This window comes from Nicotiana tabacum, chromosome 11 (assembly GCF_000715075.1).
Source record: "Nicotiana tabacum cultivar K326 chromosome 11, ASM71507v2, whole genome shotgun sequence".
NCBI classification, from domain to species: Eukaryota; Viridiplantae; Streptophyta; class Magnoliopsida; order Solanales; family Solanaceae; genus Nicotiana; species Nicotiana tabacum.
The window spans coordinates 47,705,303-47,713,519 of record NC_134090.1 but is presented as its reverse complement, the minus strand read 5'-3'; positions in this window follow the sequence as shown (position 1 = coordinate 47,713,519).

Sequence of the window (8,217 nt, the reverse complement as noted above, 5' to 3'; positions counted from 1 at the left end):
TCCCGTTATTCGGTAATTAATCAATTATCCGTATAATTAAAAATTATCTCAAATTACTTAAAAATACTACTCATTTTTAATATACTTTATACATTATACTACCGTGGTTATATGGTACTTGTTTGGTACTAGTTCATAATTATCGGGTATTATCGCTCGACCCGTATTTATTCCAAATTGGCCATTTTCAACGAAACTCAATTTCTTTAATTCATGTATCCTTTATCCTTCATGACACTTACTTATCGCTTGTTATAAATAACATAAATACGTTAACTTCAAGATAATCTTATCCCCGAGTCTACGTCGATTAACTGAATATTAAACTTTTAATGTACGAAAACGTGAGATGTAACATCCTTCCCCCCCTTATAAACATTCGTCCTCGAATGTTGACTGGTGCACTTATCATTTTCACAACATATGTCTTCCGAATACTTTATAACTTTTATACATCCCTAGTAATTGATTCACCTCAATATTGATCTATAGTCTACCCCTGATAACTTAACCTTTTAACCGCTAGGGTTCATGTTTCATCTAGGAACATCTGAAATAATTAGACTGATCCACCTGGGGCGATACCATGCTTTCATAACCGTATCTTACATCATCCTAATCTGATTCACCTTACGTGGGTATTTTAATCATGTCCGATTCATGAGATCCTTTTCTTTTCTTTGTCATATCATTACTCAATCGAAGGTCCAAACATTATCCTTTATCTATTACAATTACACCCTCATTATATTACTAGGGCAGCATTCCATCTCTTCTAAGTGATATTAGTCTTAGACTCTTTTGAGTTCATTCAGGCTATAGTAAGCTTTGTATAACTTAGAGAAGCCATCTGCTCTTCTTGTTTTCATTGGCTTAATCTTGAGGACTTATAAAAAAATTTCGTTTCCTTCTCAAACACTCATTCTTATCCTTACTCTTGTCTTCTAGAACCTTGTCGCTTCACCATACAATAGCTTGCGACCTACACATATCTATTTATATTACTTGCAACCTTTCAACTTGCTTGCATCATAGATTTTCTTATGTCATTTTGGAACATCAATCGAGATATCACATCGTCTCTAACTCTTCTTTAATCTCTTAGTCAGGCTTTTCGATACCTAGACCATAGGCTGGAAGATATGCTACTGTCGATGCTGCTATTATTCCTAGATACTGAATCCCCGCGCATCTAGCCTTTTATCCAAAATATGGTCTATTCACAATCTTGTGCCTTTGAGTATCTCGTATGTTGTTCACCTTTACCTTACTTACCTTAAAATCTCGCATCGTATCTTCTATCTCTTTCATGACCTCCCTTCCACCTAAGTGTAATTCACGTCCATAACTTGAAGCTCTATTATAATGCTTGCACCTCTAGTGCATACACAATATGTTAGGAGCTTCGTACTGACTTCTTATGAGGCTAGTACTTTTCTAACCGACTTTATCATAGAGCCGTTATAGAATATGGTTGTTGTACTATCCCTCTTGTACCTCTAATATTAAGAGTGACCATATAATGTGCTCAATCACGATTTCTATAATTTTCTGGGTCCAATAATTGGATTCCTGATTTACTTTGTTGATGTAACTCTTTAGTTTCCTCCTTCTTCTGATCAGCCTTTATGTAGGATTAAGCTATCTCCTGATCTGAGGTTCATGGTATTAGTTATTATGTTTAGCTTTCATCGGCGCTATGGAATACCCATGATATAATCCTTTAATAATTCGATCTATCATATAGGCTCAATTCTTTCTTTTAACTTATACCGGAATCTTCCACGGTTGTATATGATGCATGTTGTCACGACCCAAACCGATGGGCCGCGACGGGTGCCTGAGTCCTACCTGTCAAACACCCGTAAGCATGCATCTAGGATATGAACCTGTATAACATCTGTTGAGTTACAAGAATAATATACATGAAGGAATCTTCCCAAATGGGCATACATACATATACGTACAACATACGCAGGGCGAGCCGACAAGGCTGCTATAGACAACTATACATCTCAAAACTGGAAGCCGGTAAGGCCACATACTATCTAACTAGACATACTGTCTACAGACCTCTAATAGAAACATAACTGTACAAAGACGAGACTGAGCCATGTCATACCCATATATATATATATATATATATATATATATATATATATATATATATATATATATATATATATATATATATATATATACACACACATCGTACCAAAATCAAAAGCAGCTCTGAATCAAGTGGAGCACGCCGACTCTTGTTGATAATGGATCTTAAGAAGGGGGACAGTCAGCTTGCCTATCTGCACCTGTGGGCATGAAACGCAGGCCCCGTGAAATAAGGCATCGGTACGAAAAATGTAATGAGTATGTAAGGCATGAAAATTAGTACGTAAAAGACATAGATAAAATATGGAATATAGAAACACATCTTTAAATCTGAATAACTTTATATATTCTGAAACGTTTATAATGTCATGCACGTGCGTATAAATGTCGTGCCATGCATAGGTGTAGGTGTAAATAATATCATCAAGCCACTGAGAGCATCCCATCATATCGTCTCGTCCACTGTGGGCAACATCACCAACATATACCAGCTGATTAGGTGGTGGTGCGTATATAACACCATAACCTTTTCCCATATCCCATATACATATATTTACATATATACACATGTATAACACCATCTGATCATGGGTCAATGCACATGTATAACTGAGTGAAATGCATGAAAAATACGTAATAATCTCAATATTCCTTCCAGATAAACTTTTCAGACTGCGTATTATTCTGAGACCCATGAACAGAAGATAATAATAATTATCATGGGGAATCAAGAATATAGACACCCCTACTATTTCTATGAATAGAGTAATTTATGGAAACTGTGTATTTGCTCATTTCTTCAGTATAATTTGGACCATGCCAAATGAAAGAAGGGAGGGCCTTAACATACCTGGAGTAGGAAAATATCTGTATAATATTTCGTTGGAAAACCTTTATTGATTGAACGAAATTTGCCTTTTCTCCTTAGAAATTCATGGACGAAAATATTTTCTGTTTCCTAAAATTTTAGAACGAATAACATTGAATTCATTTGATTTTAGAGGAAAACGTTTCTGGTTCTTCATAAGTTTTGAAAGAATAATATTGAATTCATTTGATTTTGGAGGAAAATGTTTCTGGTTCTAGCCTTTGAATAGATTTGGTACTAAATTGTGATAATATCACATTTATGGATTGTCAGATTCCTACAAGGAATTATCTTGATAACATTAAACTTTTCTTATTCCTTAAGTGTAAGACACCTATTTACAATAGTTATGAGTCACTTTTTAAATTGTTGACCTTGTACCACATGGAGAGTGGGTGAAGGTTAGTAATCTTTACCCACTTATTAGTTAACTGGGTAACATCTCGTTACCTGGTAATTAATCAATTACCCGCATAATTTAAAAATTATCTCAAATTACTTAAAATTCTATTTATTTTTAATATACTTCATATATACTTTATATATTATACTACCGTGGTCATATGATACCTTGCATGGTACTAGTTCATAATTATCGGGTATTATCGCTCGACCCGTATTTTACTCCAAATTGACCACTTTCAATGAAACTCGTTTTCTTTAATTCGTGTACCCTTTATCCTTCATGATATTTATTTATCGCTTGTTACAAATAGCGTAAATACGTTAACCTCAAAATAATCTCATCCCCGAGTCCATGTCGGTTAACTGAAAATGAAATTTTAACGTATGAAAACGCAAGATGTAACATCATTCCCCCCTTAGAAACATTCGTCCCCAAATGTTCAACTCCCCGTGATCCATATAACTTTGGCAGGGTTAACTTTGTAATAAAAATACTATCAACTCTCCATGTATAAGCTTAATAACCCAACGCCGCATAGGACTATAATTATGAACAACGATAATAGCCTCACCTGATCAATGACAATAACCAATAAAAGAATTTGTACACGTACCTTATGATTATGACATCTCAGTCAGACCCTTTTCTTGAGGAATTTGTACACGTACCTTATGTCCATATTGTTGTTCCTCCAAAGTACTTTCACGGAGGCTACCTCCTTATTTCGTAGCTTGCGGATTTGTCGGTCTAGAATGGCAACCAGCACTTCCTCATATGATAAGTCTTATGTAATCTGTACGTCATTCGTGGGCACCACTCGGGTAGGATCGCCAATGCACGTTCGTAACATAGATACGTGAAAGACCGGATGGACAGACTCCAAATTTGAGGGCAATTCTAAATCATAGGCTACTTGGCCCATTCTCTAAATGATCCAATAAGGCCCAATATACTGTGGGCTAAGTTTGCCTTTCTTGCCAAACCTCATCACACCCTTCATAGGTGACACCTTTAAGAATACCCAGTCATCAACTTCAAACTCTAAGTCTCGTCGCCGCATGTCAGAATATGACTTCTGACGACACTAAGCTAACAATAGTCGATCCCGAATCAATTTTACTTTTTCTATGGCTCGCCGAACCAGGTCTGGCCAGTGATATCCAGATTCTCCAACATCAAACCACCTTATAGGCGACCTATACTTTCATCCGTAAAGAGCTTCGTATAGAGCCATCTGAATGATGGAATAGTAGCTATTATTATACGCGAACTCAATAAGCGGCAGATGATCATCCCGACTACCTTTGAAGTCTATTACACAAGATCGTAACATATCCTCCAGTGTTTGAATAGTACGCTCAGTGTGACCGTCTATTTGGGGATGAAATATTGTATTAAGACTTACTTGAGTCCCCAATCCTTTTTGGAAGGACCTCCAGAAGTTAGCTATAAATTGAACTCTCGTATCCGAGATAATAGATATAGGGACACCATGTAGTTGTACTATCTCTTTAATATAAAGTCTCGCATAATCCTCTGAGGAACATGTAGTTCTAACAGGCAGAAATGGGCTGACTTTGTAAGCCTATCAACATTCACCCATATCAAATCGAACCTAAGTTGGGTACTAGGTAAGCCTACGATGAAATCCATATTGATTATTACCCATTTCCAAGTCGGAATCTCTATAGCCTGCAATAATCCATCGGGTTTTTGATGTTCAATCTTAACCTGCTGACAGTTAGGGCACTAAGCAACAAACTCCGCTATATCCTTTTTCATTCCGTCCCACCAATATACCTCATTGATATCATGATACATCTTTGTTGCTTTTTGATGGATAGTGAGTTTCTCCAGGATGGTGAGTTTCTCCCATAACCTGCTGATGCACCCTTACAACATTAGGGACATATAATCGTCCTCGATATTTGAGGACTCCATCTTCTATAATTTCAAATGGTGTCTTCTCCTTTTGAGAGGTGTATCTCTATAATGAACTAATACAGGATCCTCATACTGACATTCCTTTACTTCAGTTACTAACGAGGATATTGTTGTATCCTGAATAGAAATTCCAATATGACCTGAGTCTAGTAACCAAACTCCATGACTAGCTAGCTGGTGAACCTCATGGGATATTCTCCTTTTTCTTTCTGGCTATCAATATGACAGGTTACCCATAGATCTACGACTGAGGGCGTCGGCTACTACGTTCACTTTCCCTCGATGACATGAAATATCAATGTCATAATCTTTAAGTAGCTCCAATCATCTTTTTGATGTAAATTCAATTCTTTTTTTTCTTGAAGATATACTGAAGGCTCTTATGATCCGCATAGATATCAACATGAATGTCATACAAGTAGTGCCTCCACATTTTTAGTGCATGAATCACCAGGGCTAGCTCTTAATCGTGGGTCAGGTAGTTCTTCTCGTGCTTTTTTTAGTTGTCTGAAAGCATAAGCTACAACCTTACCATGTTGCATCAGCACACGACCCAATCCAACGCCTGAAGCATCACAATAGATAATATAACCATCGATCCCTTTTTGGGAGTAGTAGAACCGCTGCGGAAGTTAATCTGTCCTTCAATGCTCGGAAACTCCATTCGCAAGGATTGGTCCTTTAAAACTTAGTTCCCTTCTGAGTTAACTTACATGCGTATCCTAATCTTTTACAATTCAGGAATTTCCCCTCTTCGGAGGCCCAAACTTTATCCTTTATCCATCACAATTGCGCCCTTATCCCACTATTAGGGCAGCATCTATTCTAAACATTACTAGTTTTAGACTCCTTTGAGTTCTTTCAGGCTATACTGAGCCTTCTGTAACTTAGAGAAATCACCAGCTTTCTTATGAACTTATACCCAAGGACTTATCCATTCTTGTTACCTTTTTCACTCATTTTTTCTTATCCTTCTCCCTGTCTTCCTAAAACCTTGTCGCTCTACCATACTTTAGCTTTGCGACCTATACATATCTATTTATACTTATTTGCAACCTTTCTTCAACTTACTTGCATCATAAATCTCCTTATGTTATTCCGGAACATTAAGTGAGACACCACATACTATTTTGATCGAAGGTGCTTAGAAGAGAAGAAAACTCCGTTACAAGTTTCCTATAATAACCTGCCAAACGGAGAAGCTACGAACCTCCATCGGAGTTGTGGGTCTAGGCCAAGTCTTTAATGCCTCACTTTTTTGTGTATCCACCCGGATGCCTTCACCCGAAATAATATGCTCAAGGAAAGTTACAGAGTTGAACCAGAATTCACATTTAGAGAATTTTGCATACAACTTGCCCTTTTGTAGAACTCTAGGTACAATACGCAAGTGATCTTCATGCTCAACCTCTGAATGAGAATATACCAATATATGTCGTCGATAAATACGATTACGAACAGATCTTATAAAGGGCCTGAAAACACGCTTCACTGAATCCATGAATACTGCTGGGGCATTGGTCAAACCAAATGACATAACACGAAACTAAAAGTGCCCATATCTAGTCCTAAATGCTGTCTTCGGAATATCTTCATCCTTAACCTTACTTGATGGTACTCGGACCTCATGTCTATCTTTGAAAAACATTTGGCACCTTGCAACTGATCAAATAAATCATCAATTCTCCGGAGCAGGTACTTATTCTTGATCGTCCCTTTATTCAACTGCCTATAATTAATACACATTCGTAAGGAATCGTCCTCCTTTCTCACAAACAACACAGGTGCTCCCCACGGTGACGTACTAGATCTGATAAAATCTCTTTCAAGCAAGACCCTTAGTTGTTCCTTTAACTCGTTTAGCTCTACAGGGGCCATTCTATATAGGGGAATAGATATTAGATGAATATCTGGTAGTAGTAGGTTAATGACAAACTCAATTTCTCGCTCTGGCGGAAGACCCAGAAGCTCATCGGGAAACTCATCAATTACAAGAATGAACTGAATGGTAGGTAACTCTACTTCCACATCCCAAACTCAAACTTAGTGATAAATGTAGCCCTTTTTTATTATCTTCCTTGCCTTGATATAGAAGATAAATTTACCTCTTGGCAATGCGGTATTACCTTTTCATTCTAAAACAGGCTCTCCTGGGGACTGAAATCAAACCATCTTTGACCTACACTTGATGTTAACGTAACAAAAGGCCAACCAATCCTACCTATTATAACGTTAAGTTTTACTAACCGAACACCACGTACCATATCCTTGTTTATTATCAAATCTATCACGGGCCATTATGGGTGACATCCATATATATAAGTAACAATATTAAGACTTAACTTGCATAACTAATTTAAAAAAAGGTTTATATACATAGGGTTCGACTAGGTCGTAGACATATCATATCCAAGACTATATACAGGATAACGTCCACAAAACCTCTAAGTAGGCATAACCATAATATATACAAGTCGGGATGGGGCTCCTTACATTCTCATAAAACAACCTAATACATTTAGAACCCTGAATTGGTAATATTCCAAGAAGAGGTGGAACTTACCAACCAAAAACTGACACTTGGGGGAAGTCTATAGTAGAGATTCCCTGCCTCGTCCTATATAAGAACCTCGATCGGACACACTTCGAAGCAAAATCTTCATGTCCTTATTAGTTACCTTCCTCATCTTGGCCCGACTACTAGCTACTTCCTCTGCATATCCCATAACATACACCGATGAACTTTGATTAATAGATTCCCAAAACTGTGGAGTATCCGGAACCTCCGAAGAGCTGGTGTCCTCAAATACCATGACATAGTTTTGAGCCTGAGGGAAACCCGGTTGTGCCAATGCATGCACTACTCCCCCATACCCTAATCAACGGGCTA